This window comes from Neophocaena asiaeorientalis, unplaced genomic scaffold (genome assembly GCF_003031525.2).
Source record: "Neophocaena asiaeorientalis asiaeorientalis breed wild unplaced genomic scaffold, Neophocaena_asiaeorientalis_V1.1 scaffold275, whole genome shotgun sequence".
NCBI lineage: Eukaryota > Metazoa > Chordata > Mammalia > Artiodactyla > Phocoenidae > Neophocaena > Neophocaena asiaeorientalis.
In genome coordinates, this window is record NW_020173679.1 from 10,879,504 (window position 1) to 10,903,229 (window position 23,726).

Genomic DNA, 23,726 nt, shown 5'->3' on the forward strand with positions numbered 1-23,726 from the left:
AGTGGCTTTCTTAGGGAGGGGGTGGTTAGGGGAGGGGGCTTCTTAGGTACTGGCACATTATTGAAATAGAAGCTTTTCACACTTTCACTGACCTGCCCAGTTTTGTTTGGCACACTTTTTGTTTTGTTTTTTGTTTTTTGGATTTGGCAATAATTTCTTTGATATGACACCAAAAGCACAGGCAGCAAAGGAAAAACAATAGATAAATTAACTATATCACAGTTAAAAACTTCTTGTTTGGCACACTTTTTTGTGTATATGCTTAATGTCACAATAAAAACACAAGTTTTTTTAAAAAGCAAACAAAACACACATATTTCTGAATGCTCTGTGGGCTCATGAGAACATTCTAGCAGGAGGGCGGGACAGCCTGAGCTCTGTCCCGCTGACAGGCCAAGGCCCGGGTCGGATTCCGGAAGCCAGTCCAGGGCAGCTGCCTCCCCTTCCTGACCCAGTTTTGGGTTCCCACCCAAGTTCTCCAGCTGAGGTCCCAGCTGCCACATACAAAAGTCCAAGCAAAATTGATGCCAAATCCCAATTTTTGGGAAAAAAAAAAAAAAAACAGACTTGGCCTCTCTGCTCCTAGGCAATTACTCTCTCTTCAAATAGACAATTTTTCACCATTAACCGGATGACGGGCCTTTAGTTGGTAAGGTGATCCATCTAGAAAATAATGTAGTGGCCACCATAATTCCCATTTCCTAGGCATGTTGGGCTATTTTTTATTTCAAGAAAATCTAGGGAGGGGGTTCCCTGGTGGTGCAGTGGTTCAGAATCTGCCTGCCAATGCAGGGGACAGGGTTCGAGCCTTCGTCCAGGAAGATCCCACATGCCGCGGAGCAGCTAAGCCTGTGTGCCACAACTACTGAGCCTGCGTGCCACAACTACTGAGCCCGCGTGCCTAGAGCCTATGCTCCATAACAAGAGAAGTCACCGCAATGAGAAGCGTGCAAACTGCAACGAAGAGTAGCCCCCGCTCACCGCAACCAGAGAAAAGCCCATGCACAGCAACCAAGACCCAACACAGCCAAAAATAAAATTTATTAAAAAGAAAGAAAAGCTACGGAAATTATTTTCTGTAACTGGACGCATTCTTATGCTCAGATCATCTCAGAACAGCTTACGTTTTAAAGTGGAAATGTACCTTCAAGAAGCAAAGCACAGCCTGGACGCTTTGGGGAGTGAATTTTCAAAATAAAGATAATAGTGATGAATAACCTCTTGTTTGCCAGGCTCTGACTCACCTCTCACAGTTGCTGTTACCTCCCAGGGCATAAACCAGATACTTCAGTAAAGTCGGAGATTTCCCATTATTCTCATCCTCAGCCTGTGATAACACAGGCTTATTCTTGCTGGTAGATGAAAATCATTACTCTTTCTAATGGAAACAATAACTCCTGAACAAAGCACCTGTGTGGTCTCCCCTGACCACCAACCTACCTGCATGAGTGATTACTTAACACCAAAGGACCTTAAGAGATCCCCCTTTATTTGGTTTTGCTGTCTCAGACCACAGTAATAAAGTCCCGAAGCTCCTTCGCTATAGACATGCACAGATGAGACCTGGGATTCCATCAACGTCTCCTCCGAGAGTCAAGTCCGACTCCGGTTGCTCTCTCGTGGACCACCCACTGAACCGGTTATCTAGGCCCCGAGTATTATTCTCAATCTCGCTCCCCCCCATGCCTGCCCCAGTCACCAAACGTGCTACTGGACCACATTACTCAACGTTGACAGAGCAAAATCAAAGCATGTGAACTCATTTTAATGCTGGCCTTTGCAAAACACAATTAGGGCAGCAAACTAGTGTGATTCTGAAGCCAAGTTCAGAAAACATGGTAGTAATGGTTGATATCATTGTCCTAAATATTTCTGCCCTCTCTCTTTTAGTTAGACCCACGGTTCTCAACAGGGGCAATTCCACTCCCACCTCTCCACCCAAGAGACATTTGGCAATGTCGGGAGACATTCTGTACTGTCCCAGCTGGAGGTGAGCACTACTGGTACCCGGTAGGTAGAGGACAGGGATGTTGCTAAACATCCTACAATGCACAGGCCAGCCCCGCACCCCAGTGAGGAGTTATCCTGCCCAAAATGTCAGTAGTGCCGAGACCGAGAGACCCTGAGTTAGATCAGTAGCAGTTCACCATGGTCTTTACCACGTGCCTTCATGGAGTTGCTGGGACTTGTTTATTTTGTCCTCTGTGATGAAATGTCGGGGATTACAGGTTTGGGGAGCATTTAGAATAAAGCTGTGACCACCGGGAGCTGACAAACACCATCAGAGCGGGTCATGACAAACCATCTCATCTCCACTGACAGGACTCACATGCTGTGTGTCTCAGTGCCTCTAGATTTCGGCCAGGCAGCCAGCAAAGTCCCTTGTGTATCCTTGAAGATTAGACGGTGGTACAGGTGGGGAGATTCATGCTTGGTTGAATGACCAGACTTGCCAAGTGGGGAATAATAGATCCCAGTCACCCCAGAGGGAGGCCAAAGCCCATCACAGGCTTTGCCCTCCACCCTACCACATGAGACATTTCAATCGACGGCTTGAATAAGGTCACAGAAAGTATTCTTATAAAATCCCATGAATAACACCATTGAGAAGGACGCTGCTGATATTCTGGTAGGCTGAGACACAATTCAAACAGACCTCAAGGGATTTATAATAGAATAAACCAGCTGCATGGCAGTAATAGGTAGCCTTGGACATCTTTATGGCTTTCAAAGCATTTTTCACTAGGCTATTTCATTTGATCATCGTCGCCAGGCCATAATGTGGGTGGGTCTCCTGACTCCCAGCCCAGCGTCCATTCTATACTCCACCTTGCTGAGGGGTCAAGAGGCTGCACCTCTCCTGGCTGGAGTCCAGGACCGGGGAGAGAGTCCTTTGGAAAAGGGTTCTAGCTGAGCACCAACTTGAAAGGCGTTCACTTGGCTGAGTTAAGGCGAGGATAATGTCAATGAAAAGAAGGTGGCAATGCCATTCCTCTGCCCTGATCGGCAGCCACATTCGTGGTTTGGTGTTGGTTTGGCTACCACATTTCAAAGCAGAACTGAAAAAAAGAGCTCACCCAGAGAAGCATGATTAAGACAGCAAATAGCAACAGCAAGTCCTGTGAAGAAGGTGGAAAGAACAAGAGACATTTGCTCATTAGAGACACCCAAGGGCACCCACAATGCTGTCTTCAAAGGCAGAGGTGCCGTCACGGACAAGATGGATTCACGGTATTCTCTGTGGTTCCGGAGGACAGGTGCAGGGCTAATATACATTCAACGGGAATCATTTCAGCTCAACAGACAGGACTTCCTGACCATTTATTTATACCACTCAGAAATGGCAGGCAGGTCTCCGTGCCAGATGGTGAGCTCCCCAGCCTTGAAAGTGTTGAAGTTCAGGATGGAGCTAAGAGAAGGGCTTCAGGGGTAAGGTTCTAAACTACGTCACTTGTTTTTTCAGCAAATACGTATTGAGAGCATGGTCCTAGGAGCTGCAGGGGAGAGCGGTGAACAAAAGACAAAATCCCGTTCTCGTGGAGCTTAGAGGATCAGCAATGAGGAGGTGCTGGGGAGCGCTGTGAAGACTCGGGGCTTTCGTGATAATTAAGAACTTCCCATCAGATTATCACCCAACACCAGGTCCTTAAAACTTAAAGAAACTAGAAATGTAATAAGAAATAACCGTAAATATTTAAGTGTGCAGCTAAAAGAAAGTGTGAGGGTTTTCCCATCAGCATGGGATCTGAGTTCCTTAAATGAGTCACTAGTGAGTCAAACATAAGATCATCTGAGACCAACAAGACCCGTCACCTCCAAAGTTCCTTCCTGCCCGAAGACACTGGAATTCTATAAAAACATGTCTGTGGCTTCCCACGAAGTCTCTTTCTGAAACAAGCCTGGCCACTTTACAACACTGAGCTGAGACTTGGGACTCGCTGGCAGCCCACTGGGCAAAAGGAGGAGCAGGCATGGGGGAAGGTTAACAAATCAGGGCGGGAAAGCGGAGAAACTGACTTTGAAAGTAACTGGGTCAAAGGCACCAAGGTCAGAGCCAAGGGAAGCCACATAACCCAGAACCTCAAGCCGCAAGGGGAAGAGGCCCCAAGGAAAGGGCTGCAGGCACCTGCTGACCCCCTCTGTCCCTAGCAGGACTGTGGCCCCCAAGGCCTGGCCTGCTCCACAGGCTGGGGAGACTTCCAGACTGTTCCTCTGCTCACTCTCCGGGCCTCTGCCCACAAGACATGCTCCTCAAGGCCTCACCCCAAGCACGGTCGTTTGCTACAATTCCCCCGCCCCTTCGCCCTTTGGAACAAAGCAGCTTCAAAGCAGAGGTAGCTCAGGAGGCAGGAGGCATGTGCTAGCTCCCTGTGCTCTGCAGAGACCCCTGAGCAAGAAGTAGAAGTGGCGAGAACTTCTCAGGGGGAGGAAGGATGACTGAGGCATGTGCAGGCCTGGGAACTGGGAGGGGAGCCAGCTCCAGGCTGAGTGGGGCTGCAAGCGAGCCCCAAGACTCGCTCCACCTTCCCCGGACGGTCATGTCTCACCCCGTTGCTAGGGAAGGACAGCAAAAGAGAAGAAGCACCAGCCCCTCACCCCGTGCCAGCCGTGGTGGCTGGGCTCGGAGAAGGTGGGGACATGCGACAACGGGGACGGGCAGTGGGGTCACCTCCGAGTGCTCCGCCCCACAGACGAGGGGCTTGCTGCAAAGGCTGGCAGCTTTCAGAAGAGGGTCCGGTTGGCCAGGGTGCGAGCGGGGGCACCAGAAATCAGCGAACGAGCAAGCCCAGCTTTAACACCCAGGTCTCCATACTGAGGGGCACCCCTGCCCCCGCCAGTTCGCAAAAACTCATCGGGAAAAGCCCCAGTACGGGTCTGGCACTACCTCTCCCCAGTCCTGTTGCCATCCAAGATGGCTGGGACCCCCGGGGGAAAATCACAAGGCCTCTAAGGAGAGCAGCCACCCTGAGAGAAAGACAGGAGATACCGCTGTCCATGAAGGAGGGGTAATAGCCCAAACACAAGAATTCAAGCTAAGAAATAAAGGGCAGATATGGGGAAGATAAAGTAGGAACAGGCAGTTGTAAAGCAGAACCAGCTGGAAACACTGGGTATGAAACCCAAAAAAGCTTTGTTTCATGAGGACAGAGTTTCAACCTGGGGAGATGAAAAAGGTCTGGAGGTGGACGGGGTGATGGTTGCACAAGAATGTGAACGTACTCAGTGCCAACGAACTAGCCACCTAAAAAGGGTTAAAGTGATGAATTTTATATTACACATATTTTTCCACAATAAGAATATAGAGAAATTAATAAATAAATATGTAAATAGTACCATGAATATAAAGACCCTAGCGCTCTTTCTGCCGCAAAGAAGCTGTTCAATAAAAGGTAGCTCCAGGGCTTCCCTGGTGGCGCAGTGGTTGAGAGTCCGCCTGCCGATGCAGGGGACGCGGGTTCGTGCCCCGGCCCGGGAAGATCCCACATGCCGCGGAGCGGCTGGGCCCGTGAGCCATGGCCGCTGAACCTGCGCGTCCGGAGCCTGTGCTCCGCAATGGGAGAGGCCACAACAGTGAGAGGCCCACGTACCGGAAAAAAAAAAAAAAAAAAAAGTAGCTCTAAAAAATTAATAATAATAATAGGTGAAATAAAGAAAGACTATAGTACAATCACTGATTCACTTAGCAAATATTTATTGAGTGTCCACTACATGCCAGATGCTGGGGAAATATTAGAGAACAAAACAGACAAGAAGTGCTGCCTTCCTGGCCCTTACATTCTGGCAGGAGAGACAGAAAATAAATAAGATAAAGAAATAAAATGCAGCAAATGCCAGATGGTGATAGATATGATGGAGAAGGTAAAGAAGATGAGAGTGGATTCCCCATGGAATGGTGAGGAAAGGTCTCCCTGGGGAGCGGTCCTGGGACTCTGAGATCCTTGTGGTGGCCGATGATGAGAGGCAGGGAGTGGTGGTGAGGGGACACATGGGAAGGGTGGGGACAGTGCCAAGGGTGTACAGAGCTCCAGGCACCCCTCTGGACTCACACGAGGGGATGAAAGCTCCCGGAGGTGCAGACTTACATTTTATTCCTAAAATCAAGCACTCAGTAACAACCAAGGAATAATCTAGTGAGCTAGAAGATCACATCAGGGAACTTTCCCAGAAAGCATCAGGAAAGGATAAAGAGATGGGAAATATTTTTTTAGGTAGGTAAATAAAAGGAAATTTGGAGAACAGAAGTTGACCTGTCAACATCCATATTCTAGGAGACTCAGAAGGACAGAGACATAAATGGAGGGGGAAACAAATGAAGAACTAATAACCAAGAATTTCCCAGAATTAAAGAGAGATGTAAAAACCTTACACTCGAAGGATGCGCAGAGTGCCAAAGGATGGAGAAGAGAGATAGACGATCATTAGATGCTTCCGAAAGGAGCCATAACTCAAGAAGATACAGTAATCGTGAAAAGACATGAGACTTAAGAATTTGGCCTTAAAAAAAAATAAAAAAGAAAGAAAGAAAGAGAAAATCAGAATAACAACTGACAGAGCTACGAAAAGAAACAAATCAATCAAGAGATTTGGTTGGAGACTTTAACACATCCCTCTTGGAAATTGATGGTTTAAACAACACAAAAAGCAAAAAACAAAGATATTTATTACGGTTAAACTAACAAATACATGGAGAATTCACCCAACAGAGAATACACATCATTTTTGAGTGCACATAGATCATTCACAAAAATTAAACGTGCACTAGGCCATAAAGGAAGATTCAGTAAATGCCAGAGAATCAACATCATGCAAACCATGTTGAGACCATAACATAATAAATTTTCAAAATATTAACAAAAGGATCGCTTGTAAATACAATATATCTAGGAGCTAAGAAACATTCTATTGATCCTTGTTAAAGGAAAAATCATAAGGGATATTTTTTCAATGTTTAGAGCATGTAGTAAAATCGCTATATGTCAAAATTTATGGGACACAAAGAAATTCCCCTTCCAATAATGGAGGAGTAGCTAGTATTGGACAAACCCTCCAAATTTATAATATATATCTTTTAATCTGAAGACACCTGTGAGAGATCAAAAGCAGGCAGAAATTGGAGAGATCTGGACACTTAGAAGAAGCTGATAGTACCGGGTGAGTTTCTGAGGGTTCTTTTGGGTTTTTTTTCTTTACAGCTTTTTGCCTGAGGCAGACCGCAGTAAATATCAGGGAGCAATTAATACTCAGGTAGAAACCTGCAGTTTGCTGGCTGTAGAATCAGAAGACAGAGTGTGGGTGACCACGGCATCTAGAAAATGCAGGAGGAAATCCCCAAAAGGAGAGAGCCAAGAGCCGGAGTTCCAAATTTTGTGTGTAAACTCAGCCCAAATCTCTGGCTAATCCCTGAATTATACACGCATGGAGCAGGCTCTAAGCCACCCAGCTAAGGCTACAGACCTGAACCGAGATTTCTGCTGCTGCCCAGCTCAAAAGGAACAGTTTAGAGTTTGAATTTGGCCAAGTTAAGTGTCTGCTAAAACAAAAACTTGATATTATTCAGAATAACATAACAGAACCCCGAGTCCTTGCATATTATCATTCACAAGGTCCAGAATACAATCCCAACTCACAAAAACATACGAGCAGGAAAATGTGACTCATACTCAAGAGGAAAGTAAAGACTGACTCTGAGATGCCACAAATGTCTGTATCAAGCTAGTCTTTTCATCCGGATTTTTTGACATCTGGGGGCCTTGCTGATACTGGAAGGGACTGTTCCTCCTAGGGTTAGCTAATTCCTAGAGATAGCGAACAGCTCACCCAGGAGTGTACCTTTCATATGAAAACCAACCAATCTGAAGGCCATACCCTGATCATCTCCTTTACTGGCCTCTCACATACAGACCACTATTCTCTCACCCTAATCACCCCAGGGCCAGTACCAGACAACTAGGGGCAGCCACTACCCTCTAGAGCCCACTGGAATTATTCCAACTAGCCAATCCTATCCCTGCTTACCCTGTCTTGCTTTGCCCTTCCCTCAAAAACTACAATAAAGGCTCTTGTTCACATTTTTTCCTTGCTCCTTCTGCCTCTGGACCAGCTCTGGTGCTTCCCATGTAGCCCAGTATGACATGCTGTGCCCCTTCCTCCTGGGAACTGTGAATAACAAATTATATTTTCAATGGAAATCATCTCCTGATGGGTTAGCCTCACCATATATGAATAATAATAAGACCTACATTTTAAAACAATGCGGAAATTCTAATTGGTAAAAAATTCTGTTTGTAATGAATGTAGAGATAGGTCATCTCATTAAAGAAGTAGAAACGACAAAAAAAAGAACCAAATGAAAATGCTATAACTAAAAGATAAAATGTCTGAAATGGATTTACTGAACTGGAGATAACAGGGGAAGAGTCAGTGAACTTGAAGCCTGGATAATTTCTGTTGATTTATTTCAGTGATTTTCAACTGGAGGTAATTTTGTCCCCCAACAGATATTCAGGAATGTCTGGAGACACTTTTGGTTGTCACAACTGGGAGGCTATGCTACTGGCATCCAGTGTAGAGGCCAGGGATTCTGCTAATCATCTGACAACACACAGGAAACCCTTCCCACACAAGGCAACCAGTTGATCTGGCCCAAAATGTCAATCGTGCTGGGGTTAATAAATCCTGATCTATTGGGAAAACAAAAATGTTTTTTAAAAGTGAACAAGTCTTGAGGATCTGTGAGAAAATAATGCAAGGTCAAATATACATATACCTGGAGTCGCAGAAGACGACAATGAGAATAGGGCAGAAAAAAATTATTTGAGGAAATAATGGACTAAATGTTCCCAAATGTGTTGAAAGACATAGATTTTCAGGTTCAAGAATTTCAGCAAACCCCAAACAAAATAAACAAACAAAGCAAAAAATTTCTCAGCACATCAAGGTCAAAGTGACTAACATCAAAGATACAGAGAAGGCACCCAGAGGTAACACATTACATAAAAGAGATAAATAAATAAATGCTGAATAACTCCTTATCAAGAACAAGAGGATAGAAGAGAGGAGAACAACATCTTTAATACTCTAAAAGAAAAACTGTCAACCAAGAACTCTATACGCAATAAAAATATCTCCCAATAATGAAGGTAAAGAGAGACATTTGGAAAAATAAAATACAAGAAAATTTACCACCATAACATGTTCCCTATGAAAAAATTTAAATGAAATTCTTCAGGCTGAAGAGAAGTGATACAAATGGGAATTCTGATTTCAGGGAGGAACAAAGATCCTCAGAAATGTGAGTGATTATAAAAGATATCATTTTCCTCTCTTATTTTCCTAAAATATATGTGACTATTTATAGCAAAAAAATAAATAAAAGTACATTATGAGGTTTACAGCATATATAGATGTAATACATATAACAAGTATAGCATGAAGGAGTAGAGATACATTAAACTATATTTTTGCAAGATCCTTACAATGAACAATTCTTACCATGAAGTGGTATAAATACTAACTATAAGTGGACTATAAAAATTTATATAATATATATTATATTCCCTAGTGCAATCACCCCCAAAATGCAAAACATACAAAGAACACAGCTAAAAAGAGAAATTAAAATGAAACTCTTTTTAAACATTCAATTAACCCCAAGAGAAATAAAAAAAGATGAGACAAACAGAAAACAATTATCAACATTGTAGACCTAAATCCAACTATATCAATAATTACATTATATGTAAATAGACTAAGCACTCCAGAGATTGTTAGAACTGTTGAAAACACAAGAGCCAACCATATGCTGTCTACAAGAAAAATACTTTAAATATAGAGACAAAGAAAGTAATATGTGAAAACAGAAAAACCATGCAAACCATAAGCATAGGACAGCAGGAGTGGCTATATAAATTTCAAGGTCAAGAGTGTTATCAGAAATAGAAACATTCCATTATGATAAATGGTAATTAATCAGGGAGACATTTCAATCATAAATTTGAATGTGCCCAATAATAAGGCTTAAAAGACAAAAAGCAAAAACTGACACAGATATAAAGAAAGAAATAGAAAAATCCATTGTCTTAACTGGGACACAATAGTGTCCAAAAAACATAAAATGCTAGAAATAAAGTAACAAATGATGTGCAAAACCTCTACACTGAAAACTACAAAACATTACTGAGGAAGATTAAAGAAGACCTAAATAAACAGAGAGATATACCATACTTATGGACTGGAAGACTCAGTATTTTAAAGATGACAATTGTCTCCAAATTGATCTGTACCTCTAACACCATTCCACTGAAAACACCTGCAGGATTTTTTTTTTATAAATTGACAAAGTGATTCTAAAATCTAAAAGGGAAATGCAAAGGAAGTAGAATAGCCAAAGCTATTTTTAAAAAGAACAGAGTCGGAAGCCTGTCTTCAAGAATTGCTATAAAGCTACAGCAATCAAGATGGCAACGTACTGACACAGGACAAACAAATAGATTAGTGGAACAGAAAAGAGCCCAGAATACACCCACTCTTATATGGTTAATTAATTTTAGGTACCAGAGCAATCCAATGGGGAAAGGAAAGTCTTTTCAGCAAACGATACTGACACAACTGGACATCAATATGGAAATTAACCTTACACTTCTCCTACCTTACACCATACACAAAAATTAATTTAAGATGGATAACAGACTCACATGTAAAAGCTAAAACTATAAAGCTTCTAGAAGAAAACATAGAAGAATATCTTCAGAATGAGGTAGCAAGCAAAGATTTCTTAGAGAGGACATGGAGATCAACAACCAAAAAAGGAAAAGAGTGATAAATTAAACTTCAGCAAAATTTAAAACTGCTCCTAAAAAGACACCATTATAAAAATGAAAAAGCAGGCCACACCCTAGGGGAAAATACTTTCAAAACATACCACTGACTAAGGACTTGTATCCAGACTAGATAAAGAACTCCTACAAGCCTATAATAAAAATAAAATCCAAAAATTTTAATGGGCAAAAGATTAGAACAGACACTTCATAAAGGAAGATATATGAATGGCCAATAGCACGTCAAAAATATTGCTAGTCATCAGGGAAATGTAAGTTGAAACTATAATGAGATCCACTATACACCCACCAGAATGGCTAAAATTAAAAAGACTGACAACATTAAATGTTGGCAAGCATGTGGAGCAACTGGAACCATCATACATTGTTGGTGGAAATGTGAAATGGTCCAATCACTTTAGGGGAAAAGTCTGCCAGTTTCTTTTAAAAGAAAAAATAGCACCCAACAATTTTCTCTTAGGCGTCTATTCCAGAGATAAAAAAACACAAATCCCAAAAAGAGATTTGTACAAAATATTCACGGCAGTTTTATTCATAATAGCCAAAAACTGGAAACACACCAGATGGGTGTCCATTAACAAAAGGATAAACAAACTCTGGTACATTCATGCAATAGATTATTACTCATCAATAAAAAGGAAAAAAACAAACAAACAACTACTGATACATGGAACGACACAGATGAATCTCAAAAACATGCTGAGTGAAGAAAGCCTTATCCAGACAAGTACGCATTATACGGATTCATTTATATGAAGTTCTAGAACAGGCAAAAACAATCTGGTGAAAAAAATAACCAAAACAGTGGTTGCCTGTGGTAGGGGTGTACTGACTGGGGAGAGGCAAAAAAAAGGGAGCCTTTTGGGGTGATGGAAATGTCTGTATCCTAAAAGACACGCGATGTGGGTGTACGTATTTGTCAGAGCTCATCAAAAGGCAACCTAAGACGGTGCATTTCGCTATATGTAAATTTTACCTTAAAAACTAAATAAACAGTTCATAATATGCGTTCCTAAATATTTAGGAGTGACATGGACTGTTACCTGCAATTCACTATGAAATGCATACAAAGCTAAGATCGATTGATGAATAGATACATGAATGGATATGTGATCGGGCAAGTAGAGCAAAATGTTAAAGGGATGGGTATAAGGACGTAAGGTACAATTCTTTCCACTTTTCTTTATGTTTGAAATTATTCCTAATATAACGTTGGGAAAAAAAGAAAATTGTGGAGCACAGCTTAAGCAGTATCGAAGGGGAATTTTATCGCTCGAATGCATTTAACAGAAAACAAGAAAACTTAAAAATAAATGCACTAAGCATTTGTGCTCCCGTCCTTCCTAAGCAACACACCCAGATTTTACCACTGGCAGGAAAGTGCTGAATAAAAGACCACCCGTCCCAGCCCCCTTTGCACATGGAGTTGGCCAGTGGGATGTTACCAGAAGTGGTTGGGTGGAACTTCCAAGAAAGCTCCTTAAGAGGCCGACAGCTCTTCTGTTGACTCCTTGCCTGGAGTCCAGAAGTCCTGTTGCTTTCTACTCCTGCACCCTCCGTTGCTCCGATCCAGCTGCTTCCCTATATTCCTCAAGCCCAGGGCCAGCCCACCAAGCTCTCGGGGCAGTCAGTGATGATGACAAAATAAATTGAATAAAAAAAAAAAAATACATCCAGGTGGTGGAAAATATTTAAACCTCTTTTAGTCGTTAGCAAACCAACGACGTGAGCTTCCAGAGTCGAAAGTCTCCTCTTAAAGTAGACTCTTCCCATGGCAGCACCAGTATCCGGACCCGGGGCCTGGCCAGGGCGATGGCTCTTCGTGAGGGATGCAGGCACCACCCAAGTGAAGAGGCTTCCTGCCTCACTTTGGAGTAATAACAAAGCACATACCTTGAACCACGGGTTCTCATAAATCTTGTTTGGGGGGAAAAAAACCCTTTCAATTCCCAGCGGAAATATGCAAAACAGCCTCCACACTGTAAATCTTCCTTTTCAGTTCTAAGGAGATAAGTCGGACCTATTAACCTTCCATGCTATTTTCAACTTCATTATCTGAGCTGACACAACGAGGGAGCGGTAACGGCTCTTTCTGGCAGAGTGCATGTAAATCGCTTTCTCAAAGGAAATTACTTCTCCGGCCTGAATGTTATTAATCTAAATTCTCCGTTAGTCAAATCGTTGCCCATAATAAATACGGTACAGGTTGTGATACCTACTGAGTGTGGCAACGTAGTGGCTGCCACATTCATCCCATGGAACTGACCCCTGGGGGGAGGCCCGTCCCAGAGGGCTCCCGATGCGTGGGGCCCCTGATGGTGGGAGGTGGGAGGTGGCTCTCCCGTGGAGTGGTCCTCAGCTCTGCTCCGGTGCCCAAGGCACCTCCATCCCTCCTGTCCCCCTGCCCCTCCTGCTTCATCAGAAGGGAAAGCAACTCCTGGCCTAGGGGACCGCTTCTGTCGGCCTCCCACACGGGAAGAGCATCTTTAGGAAAACTACCAGGAGGAGGCTTGAGTCACCTGCCGAGAATGAGCTCCGTCTAGACTCTGTCTGCCCGATGCTTCAAAGACCAGGGCTCCCTGGTCCCCCTGGCAGCCAGCCAGATCATCCACCAGCTGACACCGGGGTTATGGGTAAAACTCTTCACAATACCACTTAAGTCACATTCTGCTCAGCGCCAAAGTCTTTGCAAATCACCCTATTTTCAGAACCTGGGGCGGGAGGAGGGAGTTGGCTAATTTGCATGTGGCCCAACCCTACCCGCTGGCCAGGCCCTGAAGAACTCTTCACATAAAGATACCCATTTCCGACAAGGCAATCTTAAAGATGGAGAAAGCCGGCTGCCATGAAGCAGGGTGGGGGAGTACAAAGAGCTTTTTTGTGGTTTCTACCAGGGTTCTTTCCAGGGTAATTACAAGAAGTTTAGGATCCAATCGGGGACGTGTAGTTCATTAAATGAATTTCCGTCTGTGTCTCCACCACCTAAGAAGTATTGTTTGGTACAATACTCGGGTTTTTATTGTATATTAAGTCAGATCGTTAATTTGCAGCGTGCGGCAGGGCAAGGATCATTTCAGTAGCGCCTGATTATGCAGAATGAGACTGGGTTTCCATTAGGTTTGGTGCCTGAGCTCCTCAACACTTGATGGGGTGCCAGGATGCAGGAGGGAGCCCTGAACAGGGAAGGAAGCCCAGCACCAGCTCTCAGAGCATCCTGGGCCCTCTCCCAGCAGGGCCATCCAGCCCAGCACAGCCATGCCACCCCTCCACCGCAGAGGGGCCCTCTCTGAGCCCCTGCCCGTGCACCCCCTCCCACTCCCCCTCCCCCTCCCCCAAGCCTGCACGGCCCAGTGATGGCCACTAGGAGAACTCTAACAGGAAGGCAGAACTTGTGAGAGATGAGATTCTAGATTCCAAGCATGTCCTAGGCCTGCTGATTTTAGTTAAGGGATAATGTTCCCAGGGAGGAGGGATGGGAGGCAAAGCAACATCTGCTGATGGTTCAGTACCAGAGTCAAACAGAGCCGGCCGAGCTCCACAGAGTTACAGGAGGAGATCGAAGATTCCAGAAGCCAGCCCTCGCCACGGATGATGCTCGCCAGGGACCGTGAGGCTGCGGTGGGTAACACATGGCACAGGCCGGGAATGGAGGAGGGAAGGAAGGAGACACAGGGAGGAAGGGAAGCCTGGATTCCCGGGACCAAGGGCAAGGAGGCCCCTTTTCACATCACCCTATGGGATGTGGTCCCGTGCACCCTTCGTTGCGTCTGATAGCAAAGAATATCTGCAGGTTATCCAAGGGGAGAAAGGAAGAGCAGGGGACTCTGTAAACACCCCCACTTGTCCACAGCCGAATTACTGTTCTGCTCAGACCTACATTCCTCCAGCTATTGCACCTGAAGGCCAGCTCACCTGCCTGTATGGTCACAGGGGTCCTCCACCTGGGTTGAACATTAGAATCTTCAGGGCACCTGAGTACCACCTCAGACCATGTAAAATAAAATCTCTGAGGTCCCCTGGCACAAGTGCTCTTAAAAGTTTCCGCAAGTGATGATAACGTGCAGACAGGGATGAGAAGGCCTGGATCAGATCATCTTTGAGAAGTTTGCCAAAATTCTCATCCTAAGTCAGAGACACACAGAGGAGCATTGGAGTGAACTGACCCCAGGGGTCTCATATGCCACTGGGGGCCCAATCAAATCACAGAATCTGCCCAAGAGTTTATAAGCTATTGGCCCCCAAGTCACCAAGGGTCTGTGTCCTGAAAGCAAGCAGCAAAGGGAGCTTGGGTTGAAAACTCATCCCCGCTGCTCCAAAGGCTGGGGGGCTTTCTCCCTGCATTAACTCCCATCCTCAGTGTTTTTCTAACCCACTTTGCGCCAGGTACAGACAATATACCAGGAACCACCTTCCTGGAGACCTGAAGACTTGCAGACTCTTCCAGGAAGCCTCCCCTGATTGATGAGGTAACCATGGGTGGCCTTTGTCCACATGCCCCCGCACTCACTCTCATGCTTTGTGTGCAACCACGGACAACTGTTAGAAAATGACGCAAGAACACTGTCCTTTCCTCCACTTTCTCTCTCATTAGGTTATAAATCCCTCCAGGGCAGGCACCGTGGTTCCTAAGTCCTTTATAAAACGCTCAGCCCCTCCCAGGACAAGACTGTCCACATGGGCAGTCAGCCCACCCTGACCCTGACCCTGACCCTGACCCTGACCAGAGACCACTTCCCCCTCTCTGGGATCCAGTCTGCCCAGCAACACCTCCCTCCAAAACTCCCTCTGTCACATCTGGGCTGTGTTCCCTGCCTCAGCTGGGGACAAAAGGCTGTTTGACCCTTGCCATAAGGAGATCTAAACTTTCCATCAAACGACCATCCCCTGATGCTGAAAGGACCCCCACCCCACCCGTCAACTCAAGTGCCTGAGCAGGGATCGTCCCGTGAGGAGGGTGCCCTGCGGGGTGGGGTGTGGAAGCAGAGCCCAGGCCTCTCCTGACCTGCTCCCCTGGACCCTGCATCCTCTTGAGAGCTACCCTCGGATGCCAACAGGGAAATGCAGAGGAAGTCCCAGGACGGCTGGACCCAGCAGCCACCCCTTACAAGTCTGAAAGTGCAAAGCCTGTGTTTCCAGAATGTTCTCCCATCCCGGAAGGAAGAAGGGCAGCCCAGGAAGAGTTAATCCTTCCATAGTCATAGGTTAAAAGATGAAGCTCTTGCCCACACAGAGGTGCAGAGAACACCCGGCTCACAATAAATCTGAGAGTCCAGAGGCCTCTCTCCTCATTTGTTAGCCAGCGATGTGTGAAAATGTTAATGAAGGGAGTTATAATCTATGAGAATTTCACTATTAAAATGTAGTTCACGTCTGAAGGCTTCTGCTTACACGTGGCCCACTGTACATCAATCCTACCCGAGCGCTGCTAATGAGAGACGTGATTGCCTCACTCTGCCTAGCCACATTCACCCCGGCAATGCTAAGATTCGCTACAACTGTTATTGTAGAAATAATTTTCATGCTATTAACTTTGAGTTTTATTATATGCGTTCTTAAGAGAAAATAAATGCAGAGAGATTGTAAGTGTGTATCGGGCCTCCGATGAAAGTATTTTTTAAAAATACAATGTAATGACAAGAAGCACTGAAGTAGGGTGATATAATGGTTCCTTCCCTTATTGAAACCGAAATTAGATTCTGCATTATAAAAGTGTATAAAGAGGTTTCTTTCTTTTCGTGGAGAAAATTTCTGTTCTGAAATGGCAGCATGTTGCCTGATGCAAAACTCAACTGAGGGGAAGGGCAGGGCTGGTCTGAAGAAGCCGGACACTGCCTGCTTCCTGTTCCACGGTGAGTGTATGACACACCCCAGGGCAAAGCCACAAAGCCTTTACTTGGGGACCACTGTGGCTACAGCCGTAGCCCTCTTCCCGAAACCAGGCCGGGCCCGGCTGGGCTGACCTTCTTCGCTCTGCAGCTCAGCCTCACTCTCCCTGTGCTCCAAACCGGCAGGTTTCCCGGGCTCGCAGCTGAGGGGAGAGCCTCACAATTAGTGCAGGCTTCCAGGCCTGGGATCTCACAGGCAACCGGCCAGGCAGTCATCAAATGGGATGTAAGAACTTTAGCCAAAACTGGAAATAAGATCCACAGGACAGCCTATGATCCCCTTCTCTGTGAAGGGAACCCGGTACCACAGGGCTGTGCCCCAGCGGTCCACACATGTGACCCTGCCCCACCCCCAGCAACAGATGACTCCAGACTCTCTTCTCCAGGAATCTGGGATTGGATTTGAGGGGCTGCCAGTTGCCTCTCTGTGTGGCTGGCCTGATAATGTATGAATACAGGACTGAGGGTATCAGTGTCCTGCCATGGAACTGAGGACAGAACCAAGCCAGTATGCCGAGAGACAAAACAAAGCAATGTGTAGAGAGGCACGAAATGGAGGGAGAGAGTGTCTGGATGGCCTTCCAGTCCCCTGCTCCAGTTTCTAACTAAGCCTACTTCCCCCCGTGAGATATTCCTATGCCCTCACAATAAGTTCCCTTTTTCTCAAGCTGGCTTGACTTTTCTTCTGTACTGTGTGACCAAGAGTCAGAATGTAGTTGGCTAATGTAGGATGGGTTTAGAGACGTTTTGAGATGCTTAGCTTAATGTTTATGGAATGCCCCAGAAGTACTTGGTATTGCCATCTATCTATCCATCCATCCATCCCCCCATATTCCCCCTCCATCCATGCATCCATCCATCCATCCACCCATCCATCTATCCTTCCATCTACCCAATCACCCACCCATCTATCCACCCATTCAGCTAACCATCTATCCATCCACCCACGCATCCATCCGTCCATCCACCCATCCATCTATCCTTCCATCTACCCAATCATCCACTCATCTATCCAGCCATTCAGCTAACCATCTATCCATCCATCCATCCATCCATCCATCTATCCTTCCATCCAGCCAATCATCCATCCATCTATCCATCTACCCATTCATCCATCCATCCCTCCATCCATTTAACGGATCTATTTATTTAGTGACTACCATATGCCAGGCACTGGGCTAGAGAGGTGAACAAATTATTTATGGAACCTGCCTCCATGGAGCTCTGGAGAGAAGGTAAATATGAAATAAAACACTAAAATAAATACATAAAGACATAATACGAGAGTGTTATGAAGGAAAAGCACATAGTGTTATGGCAGATTATGACGGGGTACCCGGTAGGTTTGGGGGGTTGAGATTTAAGCTGAGACCTAGTAAGAGGTAGCAAATGAGGAAGGGGAGGAAGAGGGAGAGTGGGTACCGGAGGCCGGAGGCCAGAACAGCGTCAGTACCTTGGGAAGCAGAAGGCGGCCAGTAGAACTGGAATGCGGTGGAGGGAGGGAGGGGACAATGCCGAGGGGGTTACACAGGGCTTAAAGACCAGCTCTTTCTGAAAGCAAATATGCTTTCTAAGGACATGTAGATAGGAAGGGTTTCCAGGAATGCAGGTTTCCCAGCACACACTCTGGGTTTCTTTCTGGAATTCACATTTGTATGACCTGCCTCAGGGGAGAGTAACGTAGGATAAAGACACCACAGAGGACCCAAACACCCAGCACGTTCCATAAGCCCTAGTGGCTCTTCCCAAACCCCAAGCAGAGTTTTGGAGGATGACCATCTAGAAAAGTATAAGCAGGGCAGCTCAGAGGCTCCCCTACCCGGAAAGGACTTCAAAGTCGTGTAGTCTGAAATCCCTATCTCCAGGAAGCCTGCAAGCCGGGACCAGTAGTTTCCAGTGGCCTGCTTCCCATCAAGCCCAGTCCAGCAGGCAGAGCTACTGAGGGAGGACCGCCCCTGCCCCTCCCCATCAGGCCCTCCCAGGTCAGTGCACTCACCCCGGGCCACGGCAGAGAGCTGAAGGAGGACCCCTGCAGGTAGAGGGGGAGGTGGCGAGAGGGTCCTCTCAGGACCAAGGTCCTGGAGCCACTCTCTGCTACCTCCCTAGGGGCAGGGAGCCGGCACCAGGGCGATGTTGCCTGCGACTCAGAGTAGGGACCCTGGGTCCCGGGAGAAGTACTTGACGCCCCGAGGAACAAATAAAGGGCCCTTGTGTGTGAAAGGCAGGCAGGAAACCCTTGCTTCAAGGGCCGTTTCACCCACCCACATGGGGAGTCTGGGGAAGACCCCCCACTCTGCCCCTCCTTCCACCCTCCACACGTGCGGACGAACACAGAGCCCCCCCTCCAAGATCTTCCCTCCTTGTCCAAGCTGCCGGGATTCCCAATTGCCTGTGGCCAGCATGGAGAGGGAAACATTCTGGAAACAGCCCCCTGAGCTCTGCCCCGGAAGACTGCTCCCGCCACACAGCTCCTGCAGACCTCAGCCGGGGCCCACTCCCACGGGGACTCCCAGATGCTGGAGAACATTCTGGGAACTGGGAGGATGCTCTGGATGGGGGGCGGGGAGTGGGGTCACAGCCTGACGGGTGGAGAAGCAGCGTGTGCTGTAGGGAGAGAAGTTACAGGCTGGGAGTCAAGACACCCGGCTTCCAACACAGTGACTTTCAAAAAGCTTAGGAGTTCAGAAACATAGCAAAGTGTTTATCATGTAAAACAAAATGAAAAATGTAGGGTACAAAATTGCACAAAGAACCCAGCTGTGTACAAATCCAGAGGCAAAGGTGTAGAAATTGGTGAAATCGGGGCAACTGCCAAGTTCTTCTAAAGGTCCTTTTTCAAACCCTTCGACCTTTCCTTCAGGAGCACATGCCGCTACGAGACCTGGATGGCCACATCCTTTATTGGAAACTCTGAAATCCACAAAAGCTCAGGAAGCCCAGTTTTCTTCTTAAATTTAGCAGCATGTGGTGAGACTTAATCTGAACTGACCCAAGCTCTAGCCCTTACTTACCCCACTTGGCGTGAATATTCATGTGTTTCGCTGCGGAAATATCAACGTGCTTGCTTATCGGGCTTTGCTCCAAAGCCACTGGGGTTGAGCCAGCACACACACTGATGACTCTTCCCAAATCCGAAGGATTCTGAATTCGTCAAACAACTGACCCAAGGGTTCCTGAGAGGGGCACAGAAATTTAAAACACACACCCAGTAACAGCAAGGAAGCCCCGGTTTTCAACCGAGTCTCAAGCTTCGGGTCTGATACTGCTGACTTCCTGTGCGATCTTACAGGAGTCATGTCTCTCTGGGTCTCAGTTTCTGGATTTGCACCATGCAGGAGGAAGATCTTAAATCTCTCCTGGGTCTGCCTTTCCATACGCTCGTGATTCCTGGTGCCACAATGATGGGAAGGGTCCTCAAAGAGGGCCCATCCCCTCAGCCTACCCAGTGGCTCTTCCATCCCTGGCCAGCCAGACAGAGGAGCCCCAGGCCCATGGGAGGGGAAGAAGGTTTCCGGACTTCTGGTGGCAACAGAATGGTAACTGCCCAAGGGGAAGGCAGTGCCTGCCCTTGATCCCACCCCGAACTTGCAGGCCCCGATGGGCAAGCCCTAAGCATGACTGCAAGTTCCAGCAAGTGCTCCTGCCTGGTCATCAGTAAGGGGCAGTGGGAGGGGCTAGCAAACTGCCTCTCCAAGGGGCTCCCTCCAAGGTGCTCCTCCCTGGAAGAAAGGCCCAAGGGAGCCAAATCCCAGTGGTGGGATTTTAGGGACTTGAATGACAGGATGAGGTGGGGTCAGGAGGGGTATTCCTTTCTGTCCCAAAGTTCGAAGCACTATGCTACCCCCCCTCCGTGTGCAATGGATCCTCCGGAAACCTGTGATGTGCAGAGAAAGCACAATGAACTTGAACCCCACACCCCAGGGGTCGTCTCCCCCAGATTACAACCCCCCCCATGGCTTTGTGATTTTTAACGTTCTTCTAATTTTAGGATCCTAGCAGCGTTCTGAGAACCCCTCTAAGTGTTTTAGGGAGATGGTAATGGTCCTACACTAAAATAATTCAACCAACGCTATAATTTTAGTGCCACCATCAAAATGAAATAATGGCTGTTTACTCTGTTATACCTTTCAAATGACCTTCATTTGAATACAAATTGTGGCTTGAAACTCTAAAAGCTGCTCTGTCCCAGAAGGCTGCAAAACGCAAGAACTCAATGAGGGCTGCTCTACCCAAGCTTCCTCCCCGGGACCACCGGGGACCACAGTTTAAATGGATCTCTTTCTCTGGAGCATAAAAAGCTTAACCCAGTGCTTGGCACACAGAGCGTGCTCAGTTTCTTTGCTGTGTTGACGCCACCCCGCCTGCCCTGCTGCTTCTCTCAGGTTCTCTGTGGGGCGCAGGGTCCAGCCTAGGGCTGCACCCTCATTCCCTCTCTCCCATCCAGTGCCCCTGCTCCTGCTGTTTGCCTGGCTTGGATCCAGAATGTTCCCTTCCCTCCTCTCTGCCTATTCATGGCTCATCCATCCTTCAGGGAGAGCTTGGCCCCTGCCTTCCAGAAAGCCCCCTGGACCATCCTGGCCTGTGCTCACCTCCTCGTGGGTGACTCCGTGCCCATCACAGATGTGCCAGCTGCTCCAAGGGCCTGACTTTCAGGTGGATGGTCTCTCTCTCTCAAGGGCAGTTTCCTCAAGGAAGGAGCCCTTGTCTCCAGGTCCTCCCTCCTAGGTCCCTTATACACTTCACAGAAGGTCCTATGGACGTGTCTTCTTCAATATCTTGCCCATTCATGCTTCTCTTTCTTTTCCCTGGTTCTGACTTTCATCACTTCTTACCAAGAAACCCAAGAAAGCCTCCATGTTGGTCTCTGTCTCCAGACGCGCCCCCCGCCCCCCCGTTTCATTTGATGCTGCTGCCCATTGAGATTCCCACAATTCCCACCTGATTAGGTCAGGCTCCTGCCCCAGCAGCTTCGGTGTACGCGTCCCTGTGCCTAACTGAGTCCGTTCCAGTTGCCCAACCTAAATCCACGTCCGTCATCTGGCAACAGAAAGGAAGGGAGCCCTGGCACACAACACAGCACAGGAGAACCTCGAAAACATTAGACTGAGTGAAAGAAGCCAGACACAAAACATCACATATTGTAGGATTCCATAGACGTGAAATGTTCAGAGTCGAAAAAGCCATAGAGACAGAAAGTAGATTAGTGGCCTCCAGGGGCTGTGGGGTCTCTCCTCGAGGTGATAAAAACATTCTAAAATTAATTGTCGTGATCGATGCAAAACTCTGAATGTACTAAAAACCACTGAATTGTACATCTTAAATGGATGAATTCTATGTCAATAAAGCCGTTTTTATGCTCCAATCAGGCTCTACCTCCATTTTCTCCCACCATCCTCCCCTACCAGTGAACTGGGATTTGTCATTCCATTCAACCTATCTAAAGAATACTCATCCTTCAAGGCCCAGCTCCTCAAGTTCCTGTGGCCCTCATTCATTCATTCACTCACACGTGCTTTCAACAAATGATGACTGTGGACGTACCGAGAATTCAAGAGCACCCAGTGTCTAAATGAAAAACAAACAACGACGAGAAACAGGAGAGAAGCCAAAGGAAGGTTACACTGCAGTGGTGCTACCCATTCCATTCCCTTGGCCCTTAATATTTTTACTGAGTTTTCCTGGTTTCTCTTATTCCTCTTGAGAAGATCCTGGACAAGAACCGTGTTCCGCTCGCTCTCCCCCCACAGCTCACACGCCTTGGAGTGGGTGGAGCAAGTGCTGGAATTGGCTTCAGAAGACCCGGGATCGGCTTCCCGCTCCATCGACGGTGTGACCCTGGGCAGCACTTCATCTCTGCCCACTGTTGCCCCCCTAGAAAACAGCGATGGCGCCTCCTCCACGAGAAGAGCCGTGTGTAGCAGGGTGACTTATTGGGAATTTAATTTGGCAAGAGAATCTGTTGAAGAACTAACTTGTATCTTGTAGACTCAACAGAAATGAAAGAAAGGGAGTTTCCCCTTCTCCCAGGAAGATGGCAAGCCTTTTATTCATTCCGACAAATATTGGTATTTGTTGGATGAGTGGATGACTTTCTTCTCTGATTACGTACCCCTATGGAGAAGGTTTCAGGGCTGGAAGAAGAAGTTGTTTGACTGCCCTGAAGGAGTATCCCTGGACAGAGGTCTCTGTACTTCCAAGGTCTCTGAGCTGACTCCTGAGATGGGAGAGGGCCGAGTTTCCACCCAGAGGAGGCCTGATCCTGGGGCGTCAGCTCGTTCATGGTCTGGAGAGGACGCAAGTGGAGGATCTCAGGGTGCAGGGACCTGAACTTGACCAGACATGGCAATGCAGGACCTCAGAAGTGGGGTGGGGGCCCGTGAGCACCAGGCATCAAAGCAAGGCTATCAGTGACCCTGCTTGGCAAGTAGAGCCACCAGAGGGGCCACGCAACCCCAAAAGTCCTCTGCTTTCCTCCGCTGGCCTCAGCACAGCTGGGCAAGCCACACACAGAGGGGCTCTTCTGGACTCTTCTAAGTCCCCAGGGGGGCCCTGAGAACTCTGGATGCGGGACGAACCTCTCCTCATGGTGGATGGGACCCTGAGCTGGATTTCACTGGATTTAAGCAAAGAAATGTAACCTTGCCTGCACTCCCAGGATCTTGGAACAGTTCCAACCTGACATTTAGGGGGGATTCTCAGAGATGATTCATTCATAACTACCTCATCACCCGAGCACAAGTCCTAGGCTGGAAAACAACGGACGTTTTATTTTTTGAGACAAGACCAGAAAACCCTCAGAGAACTGGGGCTGAGAGAAAAGCATGGTCTTTCAAAAGCTCCTGCTGGTTCGGGGATCCCAGAAAAGTAAGGAAAGAAACAAGCTGAAAAGGATCATGAAGAATGCTTCAAAACCCTGGGACAGACAGACAGAGAACAGGCACAGAATATTCAGGAAAAAAGGCTGGGAACAGAAGAGAGTGGGAACCCTGTTAAAAATGAAAGA

The 23,726-nt window shown here is 46.9% G+C and overlaps 1 protein-coding gene across 1 annotated transcript in view; it reads right to left on the reverse strand.

The window, feature by feature from the left end:
• The window catches only part of CAMTA1 (calmodulin binding transcription activator 1), an 841,285-nt gene that overhangs the window by 662,519 nt on the left and 155,040 nt on the right, over nucleotides 1–23,726 (reverse strand). The gene's annotated exons all lie outside the window — the stretch shown is intronic.